We start from the raw sequence: 22,071 nt of genomic DNA, 5'->3' as shown, positions 1-22,071 counted from the left end.
GAGTACCTGGGTACTATTGGCATCTGATCCATCCATGTCCACGGAAGGTCTTTCCCACCAGGCCATTTCTCCTTGCTGGGCCCCTAAATAACAATTCTAGACCCTGGAGCTCTGCCAAGGCCAACAATGGCCTTTCCTGGAGTTTTCCTGGAGCATTCCCAGAGTTTCCAGCCCTCCAGACAGGGTGTAGCATGGCCAAGCTGAAGATGCTGGGATTGAAATCTCCAGCTCCACACATTCCCAAGTGACTCACGGAATTGGGAGCTTCCTATTTTGCCCAAAATATTTTTCCTTAGGAGGTTTTGTCTTCGGCAAACGTCAGGATTTTGTGGGAATCAGGAAACAGTGAAAAGGCTGGGAGGAGTTTTGTGGATTGGAGGGTTAGTCGTGGATCTCTGGATCTTTTGGATTGGATATGTTTGGGAATAAAGGCATTTTTTTTTGGATTGGATATGCTTGGGAATAAAGACATTTCTTTTGGATTGGAAATATTTTGGAATAAAGACATTTCTTTTGGATTGGATGTATTTGGGAATAAAGAAATTTCTTTTGGATTGGATATATTTGGGAATAATGAGATTTCTGTCTCACTGGTGCTTGTCATATGACAAGGAAATGGAATTCCATCAGTGTCCAAGGAGAAGGTGAGCCCAGTGGAGATGATTGAATCCCAGAATTCCAGGATGGTTGGGGTTGGAAAGGACCTTAAACATCACCTGATCCAATCCCTCTGGATACTTCCCACTCTCCCAGGTTGCTCCAAACCCCATCCAGCCTGGCCTTGGGCACTTCCAGGGATGGAGCAACCACAGATTCTCTGGGAATTCCATTCCAGTCCTCACCACCCTTACAGTAATTAATTTCTTCCCAATATCCCATCTAAAATTCCAAATGGGAATTCCTGCTAATCACCTGTTACACTTGAAGAGCTGCTGCCCCTGAGACCTCAAGTTCTGTCACTTGTAAATCAAAATATCTGGGAGGTCCAGGAGGTGTTAGAGGAAAAGTTGATTTTAAAAATTATGATTTTCAGTATAATTTATGTCAGCAGAAAATGTTGGATTCCTGAGGTATTTTTCCTGCCGTTGGATTTGCTAACTGGGATCTGTTCCAGCAGGATCATCCCAGATCTCTGAGAAAAGCAATCCACAGACATTGTAAAACATGGGGAAAATATTTGCAGCCAGCCTTAAAAAATGATCTTTGGTGCTTTGGCTCCCAGCAGTGACACTTCCCCACCCAGAAACTGCAAATTATTCCCTGTTTTCCCTAATTTTTTTTCCCATGGAATGACTCCCTCCTCACTTCCCATCCTCCTGCTTATCTCCACCTCCAGAAAATCCAGAGGATTTCCAAGTGTTGTCAGATGGATGGGAAAACTCCCAGGAATTCTGGTTTTCATAGTGACCAAGAGATGGGATTTTAAATAATTATATAATAATTAATTATACATGTATATAATAATATAATGAATAAATAATATAATATAATATAATATAATATAATATAATAGCTATAAAAATAACATTTATATAAATAGATAATATTTAATTTAATTTAATTTGAATTAATTAAACGAATTTTTATTTCAGGTTGTATTTGCCAGAAAGAACCACCTGGGGTATGATCTTATCAGGATGTTGTAGCAAAGGAGCTGCAAAAACAAGAAAGGAAATTTGGATCATTTTGGACTTTTCGGGAAAAACCAAAAAATATGGAAACCTGGCAAGACAAGAAAGGGGGGAAGAACTCTTGGAACTGGAAAACTGAGAAGTGGAAAAGGTGGATTGAAGAACCACAGTGGTACTGATTTCATCTGGGACCTGACATGGCTGAGGAAAAGCACTTGGAAAAAGGAAGGATTTAACCAAACCAACTGATTCCTGATGGGAAGGACTGGAAAACTCAACTAAATATAAATAAATAAAAATATAGAAATATTTTTAAAAATAAACAATATTATATTAATATATTTATTAAATAATTAAATATAAATATAAAAATATAAATAATAAATATAAATAATAAATATAAATAACAGCTTCCACCTTCTTTCCAGGCCTGCTGGAACCCAGAGGTGTCCACATAAATCAGTTACCTCCCACTTTGCCTGGAAGCATTTCCATGGGTGATGGACAGATATTCCCTCCCAATATTCCATGTTTTTATGTCACACTTATCATCAGAATTCTGCCCTTCGACCAAGGAACTCCTTTAATCCCCAAAACTGTTTAGGATCCCATTTTCCACCTGATTCTCCTGCCTTAAACTGTTTCCTGTCCATCATTTGGAGCTTTCCTTCCCCAGCAAAAGCCCCTTTGGTGAGAAACGCCATCCTCCCACCTCCTCCAGCTCCATTTTCCCCGGAAAACTCCATTTTTTGGGATGTCAAGGACGGAGATATTAAAAATAATCACCCCAATAAAGAACTCTGTCAAACCCAGAGCTCAAATCCCGCTGTGGTTCAGGGTGGGTTTGCTATAAATCAAATTTCCGAGCCTCAAGCGGTGCTGTGAAATGAGATGGGATGTTCCCACCCTGCCTGGCTTTCCCAGCGCTAATGGAATAATTGGGGTTGGAACCATCTAATAAATGGCACTCGCTGGAAAATTTTGGGAAAGCCTTTCTTGCTGTGTGCATGGAAGAGACAGAGAGAACGCCCTCCGGATTTGCTGGGATGGAATTTCAGGGAAGGTTTCATCTTTGCATTTATTTAAGTGGTATTTATATTTTATATATATATATATATATTTGTCTTCCTTTCAGCATTGACAAAACTGGAATTTCGTGGATAATTTTCCCATATGTTGAGAGAGAAAAAGATTTGGGGTTTGGTGGTTTTTTTCTATTTTATACCTTTTTTTTTTTTTTTGAAAAGAGAATTTTTGTGTTTATTTTCAGCACAGCTTTGAGAAATGAACGTGAGCACTGGTTGTCTTTTAACAAGAAATCAACTGAGAACTCCTGAAGTCAAATTTTAGCTCTTGCCCATGGATTTTGTGGATATTTCCAAACAAAAAATTCCCTCAATATCTGTTCTCTCAGCACTGCCAAGGCCACCACTAACCCATGTCCCCAAGTGCCACCTCCACAAGGATTTTAAATCCCTGCAGGGATGGGGAATCCACCCTGGGCAGAACAAACCTTTCCAGGAATGAGGAAAAAATGATTCCATGGAACTCAGAGATGTTGGATCTTTTGGAATTTTTCTTTTGCTGGAAGATTAACCACAGTGTGAACTCTGCCTGCAACCTCCTTCTCCCAGCAAATGTGGTTCCCATCATTACTGGGATTTGCAATTCCTCGTTTTATTTTAATATTAAATGATTACACATCAAATATTTTTTTTACACCAAGAGGGTTGACAGCTTTTCCCCTCAGGATTTTTTTTTTCCATTTTATGAGCTTTCATTTTTTTTTCTTTTCGGTGCACACAATTCTTTCACATCACAGGGAAATCTTTTATTTCAGCTTTAAAATTATTATCCAACAGGTCACAGAAAAAAAGATAAAGCAAAGAACAGACAGGAATGACCAAAAAATCCAGAGAAAAAATGAAGAAGGAAGGTTCAGGTTTTAAAGCCAAGATTTTCCAGGTCATTCTCACTTTGATGGATGTTCCCTGTGGATCTGGGAAAAGTCTTCATGTGGAGTATCAGAAATATATTCTTGACGTAAAATTGCAGAAATCATTACAGTTGTAATTAATTTCACTTAAAACCCTTTTAAAAATATATATTTTCGATCAATTTAATGTTTAAAACTCCCCCAAACTTTCAAGATTTGGAGATATTGAGAGGGAAAGGAAAGGAAAGGAAAGGAAAGGAAAGGAAAGGAAAGGAAAGGAAAGGAAAGGAAAGGAAAGGAAAGGAAAGGAAAGGAAAGGAAAGGAAAGGAAAGGAAAGGAAAGGAAAGGAAAGGAAAGGAAGTGGGAAAAGGAAAGAAAATATAAAGGAAAAGAAAACCATATAGTTGACAAATGAAATCCATAATTTTTTTCAGGAGGGAGCGTTATGGTCCATCAGCCTGACCTTCCCCAGCACAGGATGGATACACCCAAAATGCCCTAGGAAAGGCCTCCAATTAGGGAAAAATGAGCAAATCCCTCCCTGACAAAACCCAGCCTAAGGAGCAGAGCTCTCGTTTGCCTCCCTCACCCTCCTGATTTATTTGTGGGTGATTAATTTTCTGTCCTGTCCACCCTGGGTATTGTATGACTGCTCTTTCCTAAGATTCCAGAGGTTTATTCCTTCGGAAAAACTGACTCTGCCTTCAGTGTCTCAGCTCTGAAAATAAATCACAAAGCCAAGCTACAAAACGGGAGGGGGAGGTGTTAAAGTTTACCTTGAGCTTGACAGGGAGGGCGTGTGGGAGGGAGGTGAGGAATGAGTTTAATCGATGATAAATCTGGATTTATTCCTCCTCAAACAAACCTGCGGATCAATCAAAATGAAATCACTCGCTTCCTCACACCACAAACCCCAGGTGGCTCTGAGTGACACCGGTGCTGGTAATGATGATAAATAAAAAAAAACCCAATAATTTCCCATCCTTTCAGAGCTCTTGGCAGTTATCCCTCAGTCTGGAGCTGGAGCTCCAGGAGGAACCATTAGGATCCAACCTGTTCCGTGACACATGCCAGGGAATTGCATGCAGGAATTCCTGCTCCAGGGCTGTAATTTCTCGCAGCAAATCCCCCAGATTGATGGCAGTGCTGATTTAAACACGGCATGGATTGCGTTCAGGTGCACTCTGGACAGCCTGGCCTTTATTTTTAGATTGCTGCAAGAGATAAAAAAATTGGGAAAGATGGATTACAAATCTGGAATTATTCTTAACGTCTGACTGAAAAATAAGACGGGCTTAGGAGCTGAAAAAAAAGATTGAAAGTTACTCCAGGTATGAATGACCAAAGTCATTCCAAGTAATTTCAAGTGTCTCTACTTGTCCTAACCAAACTGGATCTGATGGGAATCTCCTGTTTTGACCTTAAAATCTTGAAAATTCCACCTCTGGACACACCCAGAGCTGCCTGGCTGGAGCAGGTGAGCACTTTGGATAGGAATCCTCATGGATAACCTGAGGAATGTGAAATACTGACTTCCAAATGTGAATTTCCCTCAAGAACAGGGTGACCAACAGGGAATTCCAGAAGTGGATCTGACACTTTCGGTTGGTCTTTCACTCTCTGGATCTTCTGTTTCTGCTCTAGGGCCTTGGGGTGACTGGATTAGACTGAAATGTCTCATTCTGAGATGATTTTTGTTATGTGAGATCCATCCTGGAATCTGCTGACTCCCTAAATCCATCCAGAGCAGTATGTGAGGTGCAGTGATGGAGCTCTGAGCCTCATTTCATCATTTCCCAATGGGAACAGAACCTCCAGGAAGCCACAGTGATGAGAGTGTGCATTTTTAGTGGGATGGTTAGAAATCAAATTCTGAAATTAAAATCCTGAGACACTAAAAAGAATATTTTTCTCCACCCTTTCTTTCCAGTTTTCATCAGCCAGAAACCATAAATAGAGAATTCAAGGAGGAGCAAGTTTGGCTCTGCAGTCTCCTGGCTGAAACCCTGATAGGGAATCATGGAATGGTTTGGGGTGGAAAAGACCTTAAAACCCATTCAGTTCCACCTGCCACTATCCCAGGCTGCTCCAAGCCCTGTCCAACCTGGCCTTGGACACTGCCAGGGATCCAGGGGCAGCCACAGCTTCTCTGGGCAACCTTTTCCAGTCTCTCCCCACCCTCCCAGAGAAGAATTTCTCCCTAATTTCTCATCTAAGCATTTGTTTTCCACACATATCCCACGCTAGTGCAAGGCTTGTTTGTTTTCTCAGCGTCCCACGCTGGAATATTTGGCTGTGGATGCCACAGATTTCTCTCACCTCTCACAAACATCGAGCCTCGCTCCTGAACTGCCAAAATATTTGGATACTTCCAGTGGGGAGTGATGAATGTCCATCCCTGTGGCATTCTGTGTGTCACACAAGCCAGCAGGAAGTTCCCTGAGTGACACAAGTTCCTTTGGCCTCTCCATGTGCCAGACAAGCCGACAGCTGATGCTGGAGCAAAATCCACAAGGAATTGCAGATGGATTTTTCATGAGCATCGATCCAATTGGATCACCAGGGACAGCAATTCCTTGGGATAAAATTGTCCAGAGCCGGAGATTCCAGCAGAGCAATAAATAACCTGAAATTACAGTGCTGGGCAGCAGAGCTTTGACTGAGTGGTGTGATCTGGGAAAAGGTTTTCCTTGGAAGCTTTGGGGTGAGGTCATGCAGATGGTGGAGATTTGAGCTCGGGAGAAATTTGGGAATTCTCACGGTGAGGATTGTGCCAGGCTGGGGAAGTTGAGCACTGGGGTTTGTGAAAGAGAGCTGGGCTGAGGAGGGCAGGAGGTGACAAAGAGTCCCAAAACAAAGAATGCAGCAGGTAGGAAAAAAATTCCTGTTCTTCCCAATATAGGAATGGAATTGGGAGCATTGGCAAAGGCACCTGGCAGAGAAACCCAAAAAAAGTTGTTTTGGACATGGTGTAAAATCAGGGTGGATGCAGGGCAAGAAAGCCAAGTCAGGCGAGTAAAGTTTGGGAAAAACTGATATTGGGTTTAATTACTTCCAAGCAAATTTCTCAAAATTCCTAGAGAAGCTGTGGTTGCCCCTGGATCCCTGGCACTGTTCAAGGCCAGGTTGGACAGGGCTTGGAGCAGCCTGGGATGGTGGGAGGTGTCCCTGCTATGGCAGGGGTGGGAATGGATGATCTTTGAAGTCCTTCCCACCCAAACCAATTATGATTCTGTGATTCAATGAAACCTAGGAAGTTAAAACCAAAAACCCACCTAGAAACAAAACCATGGGGCTATTTTGGAGCACTCTGATTATCCAAACTGACAACCTTTGGCTTTAACTCCTTTAAACATTTTTTTTCTTCTGAGATTCTTCTCTCACCAATTTCTTTGAAAAACTCATCCTTATTCACCAAGAAATGCAACTGAGACTTCCTGGGGTCACTCCCATCTTACTTTTCACACACAGAATGAATTGCACACAGGCAAATGCTCTTTTATTCTGCTTTTTTACATCAGAATGACAGCCGAGCTACCCAAAGTGTCACCCAACAGCTCATAAAGGTGAGTTTTCAGCTCCTTTCTGCAAAGTCCCAGTAAAACTAAGCAGAGAGCCCGGACATAAAGAAGACTTGTCCCCTTGCCAGCACGTTATGGATTATTTTACAAGAGCTTTCAGTCTGGAAGTTCTTACCCTGCCACTTCAGCTATCAACATGCACTATCAGCAATTAAATCTCGGCTGCTCCGCGACTGGAAATGGTGCCAAAGAGAAACCTGGTGAGGTTCAGCCCAGTCCTCCCCTGTTGGCTGCAGGAGCTGCTCAGAGGTCACTGCGGAGTCAAAGCCCCCAAGTGTCTCTCAGGAGCCACTCAAGACTCAAATTTAAAGTTTTATAATCAGGTTCTTTTTGTGCCAGGATTGTGAACTTCTTACCGCGCGGCTCGTCGTAAAAACAGAGCGATTCCATTTCTTCCTTCTCCCCAGACTTGCTCAACGTTCCCCCATGTCAGCTCTGCTGTTTGACAGCAGGCATTTTATCTTGCTGGGGACATCTCCAAAATGATTTGCTGGAGGAATTTAATCTTTAGCCCTCTTCCCGTGATTGCCAGGTTTTCTCTCACTTGCTTTTCATGGTATTTTATTTTTTTTGTTTGCTGTGGGTTCTGTTTTATGGACTCAATCTCCACATCACCCCAGGAAAATGAAGATGTGTCCACAAATATTCTCCTGCTGTTACCCTGATTGATAGCCTGAGACTGATTTTATTTCAAAGCAGACTCCAACCAGCCACACACTTCCCCTCCCTTCCCTCTTTCTTTTTAACGTATTACCCATGGCTTTTTTAATTGGAATTCCTTCTTTTCTGAAGAACAGCTTTTGCTGCCCCACTTGGACATTGGGGACATATTTTTCTATTTATTAACTAAATTTGGTCTCCATCAAATTCATTAATTTTTCTCAAATCTCTCTGGTTTTTTGACCTCTTTATCCCTTCTTTAAATACCCTTTCGACCCTAACAATCCATCCCCTGATTTATTAACACCTCCCCACCACTGAATTAATTCCAGAATTAATTAACCCCCCAGCCTGCCCTGGTTTGATCTGAGGCAGCAACTTTGCTGAAAGATTCACCTCAGCTGGATTTTAATCCAAATAAGAGAAGGAGGGAATGAGGAGAGAGAATTCCACAGGCACAGAATTCCACACGCCCTAGAAGCCAGAGGAAAGCAGGAGTTAGGCTGGACTTGAGGCTGAACAGAAGGAGAGCTGCAGGCCAGCTCGATTAACAGAATTAATCTTCAGAGCTGTCAGGTTTCACTTTCATTTTACGATGATTTGATTCCTCACCCGCAGCAGCCTTCATTAGGGGGCTGTTTGGGATCCAAGGCAGACGGAGCGAGCAGCCTGACCTCGCTCGTAAACCCCTCAACTGAGGCAGCTGCACAGCCTGAAACCCAGCAGAGTGAGCTCTGAACCTCAGCTTTCCCTTTCCTCCTCCTGCTCCCTGCCTTGATTAGCTCCCACCTGTTTAGTCTTCATGGAAATGTTGACTTTTATACTTTCCTGTCTGGCAAAGACACATCCCTTTCCTTTTTTTTAATTTTTTTTTTAAATTTTCCTTTTTTTTTTCCTTCCCCTCTTTCTCTCTTTCTTTCTGGGAATTGAAAAGTGAACTGGATGGTGTCATTTTAGGGCTCCCAGCAGACAAAACAGTTTCATGGGCCAAATGAAGTCGTTTTGCTGTGTTTGGAGAGGACAGGCTCAGTTGGTGTGACAGAGACCAAAGAACACGTTACAGGAATGCAGCTACTCCTTGATGATCTTGTGGGCTTTCCCATCCAATTTTCTTTTCCAAAGGAACAATAACACGAAAAGGTAACATGTGAGGCTCAGCTAATTCTGAATTGAGGCCTGGATGGGTTTTTTTCACTTTTTCCCAAGCCCATCTTTTTGCCCAGTAGGTCTTGGAGGCCACGGCTGGTGCTCAGCCCTGAATTATCCCTCTCAGGAGAGCAAATCTGGGCTTTGGCAGGACTGACAGCCTCATTAATTACTCCAGAGCAGCCGTTTGGCAGTTCCAGGGCTGACCTAAATTGGCTCCGTCAGGATTCCTCACCCCTAGGAAAGGTTTATCTTGTGGAACGGCGGGAAGGTCACTGGCGGGACAGGAGCTCTTCCTGTAAAAGTCTGGATGGAGCCTGGGAATGACGAGGAAAGCTGGAGCTCTGCTGCTCAGTGATGTCATCCTTCTGCTCCTTTCGAGCCAAGCACGATTGGATCCAACCATGGGTTTGGTGGGAGAATCCAAAGGTATCCTGATTTCCACACTGAGGCAGGGAAAGCCATTCCTTTTCTGTTTCCATGACTCCTGAAAGCAGAGCCTTTCAGATAAGCGAGGATTTGACCAGAGGTGAAGAAACAGGGAAGGAGAAAGAGAAGTTTATCCAAGCAGTGGTAGGAATTTCTGCCCTGGGTATTTTGGTGTGTAGATTCCATTCCCAGGGTTTCTCCAGCAGCTCCAGCTGGAGGCAACTTCTCCCAGGGAAATAAATCTCAGGGAAGGAGCTGACAGCCCACGATTATCAGGTTCAACCAGAGCCCTTTTCATGTCCTGATCCAGGGAAGAAAATTCCTGCACTTTTAACAACCGCTGGGCCCTGTGGAACAGGTGGCACAACTTCACTTTCCCTACTCCATAAAGTGCTGGGAAATCCCTGGGGACAGAAGGTGCAGTGTAAGGAATGATTGTTCCACGGATTTCTTTGCTGCGGTTTGGTTTTCACCGGGTCAGCCCTCCCCGAGGCTTAAGAGGCAAAGATTTAACCTGGAAAACTTGATGGATTGGGATTTGAATCCCTTAACGGCTCCCTCTTGGCTTGTTGGCTGCTTTATGAGGAGGGTGGGGAGACAGGGAAATGTTCTCCACTCCAGTTCCCTCCCATGGAAACCAGGGAGAAGTGGATGACTGGGCTTTGGCACCTCCTTCACTCCCATTTATTCGTGTTATTTTCCACCCAATTGTTCCCTGAAGATTTGGATCTCCAGCAGACAGAAAAGCCAGGATTTTTATTTTTTTTTCACCTTCTATCTCCTGGGAGGGTGGAGGTCAGAACCAGAGCGCTTTTATTTTCTTTGCTGTTTCCAGCACTGTATCTAAGAGAACAAATTAAGATCCAATTAAATCCATCCCCTTGATCAGAGTCCAGTCATGGAATTGCAATGGAAAAAAAAAGGGAGGAACCTGTCAAGCCCTGAAGTGCTACTGTATTCCACATGTGCCAAAGTGTGCTGGGAATGCAGAGACACTGAGCTGGTGCTGCAGTAATAAAAATAACAATAATATTAATGGTAATTAATTCACATCACAGTGCCACGGACTGGGGTCGCTGTAGGGGATTTGGAGCTCTGGCAGCTAAAGGTTGCCTGGTTTTCCAGAGGTCAAGAGGTGTGGAATATGAAAAGTGTCCTTAAAATAGAAATTTATGGCATTATGTGGGATTATTGAACTGTCAGCACTCTGGTAATGAGCCATGGTTTGTTAACTACAAACAGGGAGTTAATTACTCTGAGAATTTGTGGATTTCCCATCCCTGGAAGTGTCCAAGACCAGACTGGACAGGGCTTGGAGCAACCTGGAATAGTAGAAGGTGTTCCTCTCTAATCCATTGTTAGATTGGGTCAACCATCACCAAAAAAATGTTGTTTGGGTTTTTCCCCTGTTCTGCCAGTGAGAATTAAGAGGAGAAAAATTAAAATCCATAAATCTTAGGAATATATAATATTTAAAAATTGTTTTCAGGCACCTGAATAATCAATAAAGCTTAAAGGGGGGAAAAAAAGAGAATTATTAAGGTTTGCTCCATGTGATTAGGAAGAAGGAAAGAGAGAAATGAGGAAGAGAGGAGAGCAAGGAAAAAAAAGGAAAAGAAAAATTAATGAGAAAAACAAGAAATAAAAGGAAAAGAAAAAGGGAAAAGGGAAGGGTTAGGGTTTTCCTTTCCTTTCCTTTCCTTTCCTTTCCTTTCCTTTCCTTTCCTTTCCTTTCCTTTCCTTTCCTTTCCTTTCCTTTCCTTTCCTCATTAATTAGCACAGATTTGCATTCCAGGCCTCACCAGTCTGCTCTTTCCCTGCTGTGCTCCATAAACTCTCCCTCATGCTGGAGTAAAACACAACTTTTCCAGGGATATTTATTCCCTGCCCAGCACCAAAGGGAGCAGCAGTGGCTCCTTTCCAACCCTGTATCAGATCCAAAGGATATCCAGGGAAGATCTCCTGGCAAAAAACATCCCTGGCAGCCTCTCTTCATTTGTTGTCCATAAATCCTAAAAAAGTCCAGCTTGGATCTCTCTCTGTGTGCTCAGGGAGGCTCCTCCAGAATTTCCGGATTTCCTTTTGGCTTCCTGGTTATCTTTCCCAGAGGAGTCTCGAGGAATCCTGGCTTTCCTGATAAACTTTATCACTTTGATCCTTTCCAAGGGATGAAGAGTGGAGAGTCCAGCATTCCTGAGCAGAAAGATCCCAGCACGGAGCCAAATCCAGTTATTGGGGTAATTCCCACTCCTGTTTGGGTGTCAGGGATCAGCTCCAGTGACCAAAAAACACCTGGAGAGTCAAGGCCATGGAAGCATGGAAAACAGGGGATGGTGAGGAGATGATTGAAGCTGATGGATGGTAGATTTTAAAATGGAAAAGGGAAAGAAGATCCCAGGGATCTCCCTGCCTCCCGCAGCTCAGGATGTGCCTTGGGAAGGTGGGGCTGGACATGCAGAGGTGAAGGCTCTGCGCCCAAAGGATGGATCACAACATCAACAGACACTGCTCCAGCTGCTCAAACCTTTCCCTGCTCCTTTTTCCTTTCTCCTTTTCCATCTCTCCCTTTTCCTTTTTCCCTTTTCCCATTCCATTTCCTTTTTCCTTTTTCCTTTTTCCTTTTTCCTTTTTCCTTTTTCCTTTTTCCTTTTTCCTTTTTCCTTTTTCCTTTTCCCTTCTCCTTTCTCCTTTCTCCTTTCTCCTTTCTCCTTTCTCCTTTCTCCTTTCTCCTTTCTCCTTTCTCCTTTCTCCTTTCTCCTTTCTCCTTTCTCCTTTCTCCTTTCTCCTTCCCTTCCCTTCCCTTCCCTTCCCTTCCCTTCCCTTCCCTTCCCTTCCCTTCCCTTCCCTCCCCTTCCCTTCTCATTAACCAACTTCTTTTGGTTTATCCCAGAACCACTCCTGGTTTTATATCCCGGGCCTAATTATCTCAAATTCCATCTGTATTTTAGGAATTAAACATCCCTAATAAACTTTCTCCTTTCCTCAAAAACAACAAATCCCAACTGCTTTGCCTCCCCCATGCCCTCTTTCCCTGTCCTTTGGGATGATCATGTACACAATCTCAATTAAGAATAATTCCTGTCTCATTCCTGCCTGGGAATTTATTTTGGAGATGGATGAGCAGCCTGGGCAGAAGGTGAAGGACATTGGAGCCTCAGGATTTCCCGAGAGGGAATATTTCAGAGCATTTCCCAACCAGGAGCTGGTGGGTTTTATTTTCCTGTAGGGAATGTTCTTTCAACAGGACAATGGGGACATTTCCCCCACGCCCCGAAGGATCAGGGATGGAATTCCTTTCCATCCTTAACTCTCCCATTCCTGGATGATTCAGAGGGTTAAGAGCTCCCCTCCCTGCTCTCAGGAACACAGCTAAGGAAGAAAATAAATCAGTTTCTAAAAATGCCAATCTGGAGGGAAATCATTCCGGTGGAGCAGGGAAAGGACTGGAGTTCAGTAGCACCATCCATCTCTTGTTTCATTCTTTTTTCCAAATATTTTTTGCTTTTTTTCCTTTCCTTCTCTTTATTCTCCTGATCTGGAATTCATTTCTTTCTTTTACATTGATAAATTGCTTCCCTCTGGATTCTCTCCTCAGCACAAACCTCTTTTTTCGTGATACCTCTGAGACGTTTTCTGCCTCTGGTTCTGTTCATCTTCCTCAATTTTCTTGACTATTGCATCTTTCCTTGAATTTAAAACCCTTTTTCCCCCTCCTTTTCTGTCAAAAATGTTTATTTTCCCTCCTGCTCTTCTCTTTTCAAATGTTGAATCTCCTTTTTATTCCCTTCCATCAGTGGAGGCAACAATCCAACTCAGAAATATCACCAAAAACCTTCAATTCTGCAGCACTGCTATCAAAATACTCCCTGAAAACACAAATTCCATGTCAGAAAAAAAGAGATTTTCACCAAACTCTTGAGGTTTCCTAATGAGCATTGGAATTTCAGTGACAATTTCAGTTTCCAGTGGAAATAGGGATGAAATTCTGTTTAGTTATAACATCCCTGGGTGCTTCAGTTCTGAATTGAGCTTCAAATCCTGAGTTTGTGTATTTACTTAATGTATAAATGTATTCATGTATAGATTTATAAATGCATTTAATTAATTCCATTTCTCCAGCACGTCCAGTGGGTTCAGCTCAATTTTCCTTTATCCAGTGGAGGGTGGAATTTCTGACTGGCAGCACAGGAGGAAGAAGTGGGAGAAGAAATAGGCAGGAATTCATTATTTCAGACAGGATGTGAGAATTCCAGAATTAAGGACTGCAGCTCCATGGAATTGGGAATTTCCCATCCTCTTGTTGGGGAAATATTTCAGAATTCCTTCTCTTTCCCTCTCATTCTTCCATGAGCAAATTTTCATGGATTTCAGATCTACTCTATCAAGCAAAAAGGAAATTTTCTGTGAATGACGAGCATTTCTTGGGATACCCAGGAAACTTAGAAAGAATTCCTTCTTTTCCTTTTTTCTCCCCCCAGAATACTTAGAACCAACATCACTTTTAGGAAATTCCCAACTCTATTTCACCCGATGACGCCACGAAAACTTTGGAATTTTTTTTCCATTCCCAGGTGAACTTTCCCTGGGCAAACAGCTCCTGCTGCCAGAGCAACCAGTGAGAACAATGAGTCAGAAAAAAGGCTGGAATTAAAAAGGTTTGCTTTGCTCACATCCTGGATCGATTTCCTTTCATGACTTCCCTCTGACGCTGTGGTCAAAAATAATATCAGGAATAATAAAATAGGGAATTCGCCCCTCCCTGCGGCTCCTAATAGAGGATTTACTCACCATGTGTTGACAGCGCCCTGCAGACTGAGCAAGATGGGAATTCCAGCAATAAAACTCCAGGAAAAATTGGGATTTTCCTGCTTTTTGTTATTCTTGCGGTGGTTGCATTGGGCTCATGAAGTAGGGGTTGAAAGATGGGGTCTGAGGTGGTACTGGGAGCATTTTGGGGGCTCTGGGTGTGTTTTTTTACTCTTGGTAAGCTTGAAGAAGGATTTTGCTTATTATTGAAATATAAACGTATATTTATGCAATTATTTATATATATTTATATAATGTCTTTTTCAGTGTTACTGTGCAGAATTTCAGGTTTTCAATCTCCTTTTCTTCTGTAAAATTCCATTTGTGAAACTCTCACTCTTTCCCCTCTTCCTCCCTCCAAGTACCAAGTTACCAGACAATTATACAATGACTCCATAATGAGTGAAGTCATTCCATCATTTATGTTGCTGCAGTACCACTACAACCACAATTAATAACCAAAATAATTAATCTATTTTTTAATAATTGAGGAGAGAGATTATTTGAGCAAGTAAATCAATCCAGATCACAGAAATCAGAGCAGGGTTGATGATGATCCAATCTCCTTGCTCAAAGATGCATAAAAGGTAGACACGTGAATATATAAATGTAAACTATTAAAAATATGAATATAAATATTATATATATAAAATATATAAATAATATCTAAATAGATGTATATAAATCATGTATAAAATCCAACCCCAAAACCACAACCCAGAGCAGATTTGGAGTCCTGTTTCTACAAATATCTTCATTATGTTGTCATATTCCATATTTAAAACTGGATGTGCTTCACCAGCCATTCAGGGGAGTATTTGGGATTCAGAAATTCACCTCCAAGGAGTTTATTAACCTTAATCCTTCCCCGTTTTCCTGCTGAAAAGCTTCAGTTATTCCCTAAAAAAAGAGAAAATCAGTTGGCGTCGCCTCATCAGCCCCTGCAGTGCCAAAACCTCGCAGGGAACACTTCAAGTTTCCATGGCAAAACCTTATGGGCCAAAATATTTATTCCATAGATCAGGATTTTATTTTTTTTTCTCAAAAGAAATCAGGTGGAAGAAAGAATATATTCATCCATGATATTTATTGTGTTGGAGAAGCTGTTTGATCTCCTCCCAAAGGATATAAACACACAGAACACAAACTGCACCAGGCATTCCTTTCGGGGGGTTGTGGCTATTTTAGGAAAACACGGAGCAGCAAATTAAAATATTGTTAAAAATTAGTGATTTTTAGACTCAATGGACATTTATCCCATGGATTTCAACTGCCACAGAAGGAAGGAGGGAGGGAAGGAGGGAGGGAGGGAGGGAGGGAGGGAGGGAGGGAGGGAGGGAGGGAGGGAGGAAGGAAGGAAGGAAGGAAGGAAGGAAGGAAGGAAGGAAGGAAGGAAGGAAGGAAGGAAGGAAGGAAGGAAGGAAGGAAGGAAGGAAGGAAGGAAGGAAGGAAGGAAGGAAGGAAGGGATTTTTAAAGAGTCAATCAAAGCATTTTCAAAGATGTACAAGAGGATGGAGTGACAGGACAGGAAATTTTGTAAATGAAAGTCATGGGAAGGTTGTGGTGATTTCATTTTAAGTCATGAAGAAGAATTTGAAACGTGGGTATGAAAAAGAAAATTTTCCAAGAAAAATTCGAGTCTGGCAAATCTGTTGATAAAGAAAACTGAACCTCTGACCATGAAAAGTTGAGTTTAAAGTCATCATCATTAAGTACCTGTAGATGCAGGGGGAAAAAAGGGAAGATCTTGATAGAACACAGAGAATTCCTGTGTTTTATGGTTATTAAATTGTTTATCAAGGTCCTGGAAAGTTGTTATAACCCAAACAGGAATTATAGACTTGAAGTGAGCAGACAATGAGTCAGAGAAATCCTTTCTCAAGTTATGAAAACAAAAGAAGGAACATCCTAAATCATTTAATTTTTGATTTTTTAAATCATTGCATGAACTGTCCATAACTCCAGGAAGGCCAGGAGACATGGTGACCTCAGCAATTTAGGATCCTAAAACGAACTTTATAAGATTGGTGATTTTCCAAAAGCACTTTGCTCCAAACCATTCAGCCTCCCTGGAAAACATGAAGAGAATTTTAGCAGAGATGTCACATCCAGAGTGACAACACTGGATTTAGCTCAGGGCAGCCACTGTAGGATATATAAAATGTGGATTTATAATCCCTGGAGAGGCTTAAATGGCATGGAGAGGTGGCATTTAGGGATCCATTTAGTGGTGGATTTGGCAGTGCTGGGTGAAGGATTGGACTCAATGCTCTCCAAGGGCTTTTCCAACCTGGATCCAGATCTAAAGGAAGTGATTCTGCTGCTGAGGTTCAGGTGGATTTATTTCTGCTACCTAGGAGGTTTCTACAGGCAGAGAAATTATCCAGCTCATTTTCAGGATTAGCGTTATTCCCTGGATTTTTCAATAACCACTCCATGGCAGGATTTACAGCTTCTCTGTTCTGGTGGAGAAATCCAACAGGTCCATCCTGATGCCAAAGCTTCCCAGAGCAACCAGGGAGAGAAACATTCCTGCCTTCCTGCTCCTGTTCAGACAGGGCTGGGACAGCCCTTGGCTAATCCTTAGCTAAAGGGAGGGAAAGGGAATGGAAGGACAGACACAACATTTCTGGAAAACAGTCTGGACTTCTTTGATTTTCTTCCCTTGGATCTCAAGAGAGATCTGAGAGCTGCTGCAAAGAGCTGATCTAACTTCTCCTTCCTGTAAAGAGCTCCTGGTGCTCCCTGTTGGAGCAGGACAGACTAAATCCAACCCCTTCATCCCCTTCCTCATTCCCAAATCCCCTAAAAGAGCTGCCTCTCTTCCCACTGGAAGATCCCATTTCCTCCCTTGCTCTCCAGCTGTGCTCTAACCCCACTATCAAAGCTTAAAACAACAACATTTTTGGGAAAACCCCCACATTTTCCATTTTGTCCATGGGCCAAGCACTGCATCCTGTGTCTGGACCAGAGATTGTTTCAGTCCTTGCACTGATAAATTATGAGCATTAGGGATATTTTGGGGAAAGCAGGGAAATTTCAAAGACATGCCGTTACTTGAACAGTTGCCTGGAAAATTAAGAGCTCGGAACAAAACCAGTATCCGATCAGAGGAAATCCTAATCCGTGTCTCTCCTACATTTCTGGGTTTTCAGCTGTGCTGTTTTCAAGTTGTCCCTGAGTTATAAAATCCTCCCTCGCTGTGGTCCTTGGAAAGGCCAATTTATGGACATAATGGATGATAAAATCTCCTCACTCTTAGAGAAAATGTCTGTTCCCAACATTTTAGGGATTTAGTGTTGGCAAAACCATCAGAATGCCACATTTGGAGGAGCAATTCCTCCTGAGTAACTCAAGCAGAGAAGCTGACAAGGAACACGGAGAAGACACTCTCTGCAGGAGGGCTTTCAAATAAATCTGAATTAAAGCTTGGATGTGTTGATGTGGAGCCAGAAGCAGCATCAAGAGCTGTGGGAAACTCAGATCTGGAAAAGCAGAGACACAGAGAGGCTCACAAAGAGGCCAGAAGGTTCTACAAGTGACTGTGTTGACACATCCCATGGGCAGATGGCAATGTCCACTCAGGGTGACAGAATCAGTCGGATTTCAGCAAAGCAGGATGAAGCTCAGCCTTAAACGAGGTGAATCCCATGGCTGTGGTCCATGACTGGATGGAAGAGGTGCAACATCTCTGCTCAGCCTCTGGATGCTGGGAAAGGTGAACCTCCTGCATCTCAGGTGGCTTCAACATCTCCGTTTCAGCAGTGGGGTTAATCCTCGATGGAGATGTTGGAGACCCAGTGATGGTGACTCAACACCTCCTTGCAGATGGCCTGGAGGAGCTGAATTCCTCATCTAGGAGGGACTTTTCTAGAACACAAAGCTCACACCACGGAAATTCGGTCATGGACTTGGTTGCTGAGCGCTTTATTCTTCTCAGATCAAGTTAACCCAAAATTTCTGGCCTGTCCTTTCTGCATTATTTTCCTTCCCAAGCTGGTTCTTCCCATCTCTTCCACAACATTTCTGTGGGAATTTGCTTATAATTTAGTTATTGTTATTGATTAATTTTGATTGAAAGTTATTGATTACCTTTCTAATGTATGGATTCTGGGCCAGAGTGGAGATTCAGAAAGGACCCATAAATTATCCCTAGGGCTGATTTTCACTCGTTCCTTGTCACATGTGGGCGTTAAAAAGCACCAAAATTGCCTCTCCCTTTTCTCAGTAATTTTTCCAACCCCACTGGCTTTTATTAAACTGATTTATTTATTTTTCCCTCCTTTCCCGCTCAGTTTGAAGTGGCTGCTCCCTCATCCCCAGCACTGGCTCACAAAACATATGGAAAGTGAAATAATTTATAGTTAAATTATCTGCTTTTCTGTTACTAGATGTGATGTGTTACCCTTTTGTTTGTTGGAGCTTTTTTTGCCCCAGTAGCATAGGGAAAAATAAATGACATTTTTCAGTCTTTTGTTTTTTAATTTTGACTTCATCCTTTTATTTTTTACCCTCGAAAAAAAAGCCTTTGTGATCTCAACAACCACGTAATGAATCCGAGTGAATAACCAGGCTATCCACGAAATGTTTTCCTGGGTGTTCCCTTCTGCACCAGCCAATTTTTCCTGAATTTCAGGAAGGCAGCCAAGATAAGGAAATATTCATCATTTCAGCACTGCATTATTTCAGTGGAAACAAAGGCTCACGCTGTGATGCAGGAGATTGTTATGGGAGCAATAGGATGTGTTGAACACCCTCTCCTGGAATATTTGCTTATGCTGGGAAAGAAGGGAATAAATCAGGGAATAATTTTCTACCTCTCTGAGCTAAATCTGACTGAAGATCTTGCTGAGGAATCACTCAAGTCACCAAGATACTTTGCATTTTCACCTGGAACCACATGTTGGATTGTCCATCCCTAAATGATGACATTCCAGGTACAAGAGGGATCTGAGGAGAGCAGCGGGAAAAGCTGGGATGAAAATTAACACCTCACAGGACAGAAGATCTGTAGGAAAAAAAAAATAATTAAAAACAAAATTAGTAGTTCTAAAGAATGAGAACCAGGCTGTGATTAAAGCCAAGATGAGGAGTTGAGTGTTTTTTCAACTTTTTTTGCTGTCCAGAAAGTGGAAATCAGATAATTTTTGAATTACGAATGAGTAATCGATAATTACCAAGTGTCACCACAGTTACAACAGCTGTGCATGAAAAATTAATTAGCTTAATTAGTAAGCCAGGCAGGGAAGGCTCTCTGCAGGTTTGTGTCTCATTCCCATGAAAAATTCCTCTCCAAATGTCCCATTTGCCCAAAGACAAACTCCAGGAGTCTCCTTGCCCAGTAATTCTCAACCTAAGCCTGATTTAGGCAGTGTTAGATGTGTTCCCAAAGGGACTAAAAGCTGGGAGATCAGGACATTGCCAGGGAAGGTCCAGTCAGGAAGGAAGGCTGTGGTTAATTAATAACACAATTAATTCAGCCTTTAATGACTGGGCAGGTACAGAGCAGCAATCCATAGATCTCTCCAAGGATCTGAAAGCATATGTGAAAAAATTTCATGTTCTGCTTCCTTCCCTCAACGTTGGTGAACAAAAATCATAAATGGATTTTTGGCCAAAATAGACTTTTCCAGGCCTGAGATAGCAGAGAGGAAAAGGAGAGGCAGAGAGCAGGAAAACTCCCATGAATGTGTCATCCAAACTCAGATAAAATTTCTGTGACACTAGAACTATAATTAGAATTATAACTATAATTAGAATTTTGATCAGACATTTTCAGCATCCTCCAGCTAATCTTAGCCTTGGTGTGATGGGCATGAGAGCCACAGGAATGTCACTGCCATAGTGGGAAGGGAAACAGGAACATTAAATTATTTATTCTCAGCTGGGGAGAAAATTCCTGTGGAGTCTATAAGATGGACTCTATCCCAAATCCTTGTCATTTAATCTCATCCCATTTTTGAGAAATAGAATTGTTCAAGGTAATCATGGAATCCCAGAAGGGTTTGGGTAGGAAAGGACTTCAAGGGTCATCTTGTTCCAACTCCTTCACCTCCCACTATCCCAGGCTGGTCCAAGCTCTGTCCAGCCTGGCCTTGGACACTTCCAGGGATCCAGGGGCAGCCACAGCTTCTCTGGGAAATCAATTCCTGGCCCTCCCCACCCTCACAGACAGGAATTCCTTCCCAATATCCCATCTATCCCTGCCCTCTGGCAGTGGGAAGCCATTCCCTTGTCCTGGAAGAAACGTACAGGATGGATGGACTTGTAATGAAAGCTGTAAAAGGAGAAAATATTTTAGGGGTGGATCACACTTTGGTTTTAGAAGTTTGGGGTTTTTCATGGAAGAGTTATCCATACACTTAGACCAGAACATTCCTCTAGTGGGATGGCTCTACATTAATGAGCTTCAAATGTTACCTCTGGAATATCCTGCCTGTTACAGCCTGGAAAACAGAGGAGCAGCAACTGGAATGAAAACTCCTTGTGTTCTGCTTTGTCCACTTGCACATGACCCAGATCAGAAGCCAGCTCCTTGTTAAAGTTCTAACCACAGCTCTTCCTTGGCCTCAAATCAATCCATTATTCCTCCATTTTCATATATATGGAAAGGTTATTAAATTCCTTAATAATTCAAGGAGATTGAAAAAAAATCCTAATGGCAGGTGGTTCCCTCAGTGTAGGGAAGGCTGGTGGTGATGTAACATGGCATTTGTAGAGGAGGGAAGGATGATGATGCCAAAAGTAAGGAAAAAGGTGAAAATGTTCTTTACAGGATGGAAGTTTGGAAAGGAGCACACCTAGGTCAGGATGTGCAGGGGATGCTGGAAAAGTGTTACTCCAGCAATCCTGGTTTGTGCCAAGGTTGGGTGTTTAGCTGGAGCAAGCAGGGATGTTTCTGGTGTCTGAACTGTGGAAATGACTTCAGTCAGAAGTTACTGTAAAACAAGAGATTTCAGTTTGCCAGAACAACTCATTCATGTTTGGAGCAGGATTTTTAACAGGTTTTTAAATTCAGGATTTATTTTTCCTCATACAACAGTTTGCAGATTTAGCATTGCCCACAGGGTGACATTGATCATTCCCAACGGGGGAAATCTCCAAATTTCCATTGGCTGAGGAGTTCCCTCCATGCATAACTGACACTGTTTCTACAGATCCTGAGTTTCTCCTGAGAGCCTTGATTTTTCCTCTTGGCACTCAGGAGAACATTATCCCTCCCCACACCATTTCTCTGCCCTGGCAAGGGCCATGACACCAGGCCTCAGAGCCAGGGGTGTGGCCAAATTTATCCAATTCTTCCCCCTTTCCTCGGCTTGTTCCCGAACGTTAATTGTGTGGGGACTGGGGCAGGAGCAGCGTGTGCTCCGCAGGCTGCCAAATCCAACGGATCCAGCCAAGTGCAAAATAAAAAGGTCGGGTTCAAAAGTCTAAGCGAGAGAGCCGCGGGTTTTCCGATGGCTTTGACATCTCAAAGGGGCTGATGGATGTTTCCTTTGTTTGTCCTGTGACCACGCGAACGGCACTATAGAAATTGGGGCAAATCCCATGATCTCCTCCCCTTGGCTGGTCGGGAGAGAACGTAGCTGGGATTATTTATCCTGGTTTATTATTCCTTGGGCCACATCAAAAGCTCGTCCTTCCCTCTGACGAGCGCCCCTGACGCTGTTTCGAGACGTGAAATACACGCAATTGATAAACAACTTTCTTCCATCATCCCTGTAATATACTGTGGGAAAAGAAATTATAAGGAACTTCAATTCCCCACCCAAAATTCCACCAGGGAGCCCTGAAAACAATTTACCTCTCGCTTCTTGATTTGAAGCCTAACAGAAACTCTGTCCTCTGGATTCGGAGTGAGTCAGAGCTCGCTGCAGATA

This window comes from Lichenostomus cassidix, chromosome 2 (assembly GCF_008360975.1).
Source record: "Lichenostomus cassidix isolate B80296 chromosome 2, HeHo_3.0, whole genome shotgun sequence".
In the NCBI taxonomy this organism is placed as follows: Eukaryota; Metazoa; Chordata; class Aves; order Passeriformes; family Meliphagidae; genus Lichenostomus; species Lichenostomus cassidix.
The sequence above is the reverse complement of the archived record's forward strand: the minus strand, read 5'-3'. Positions refer to the sequence as shown.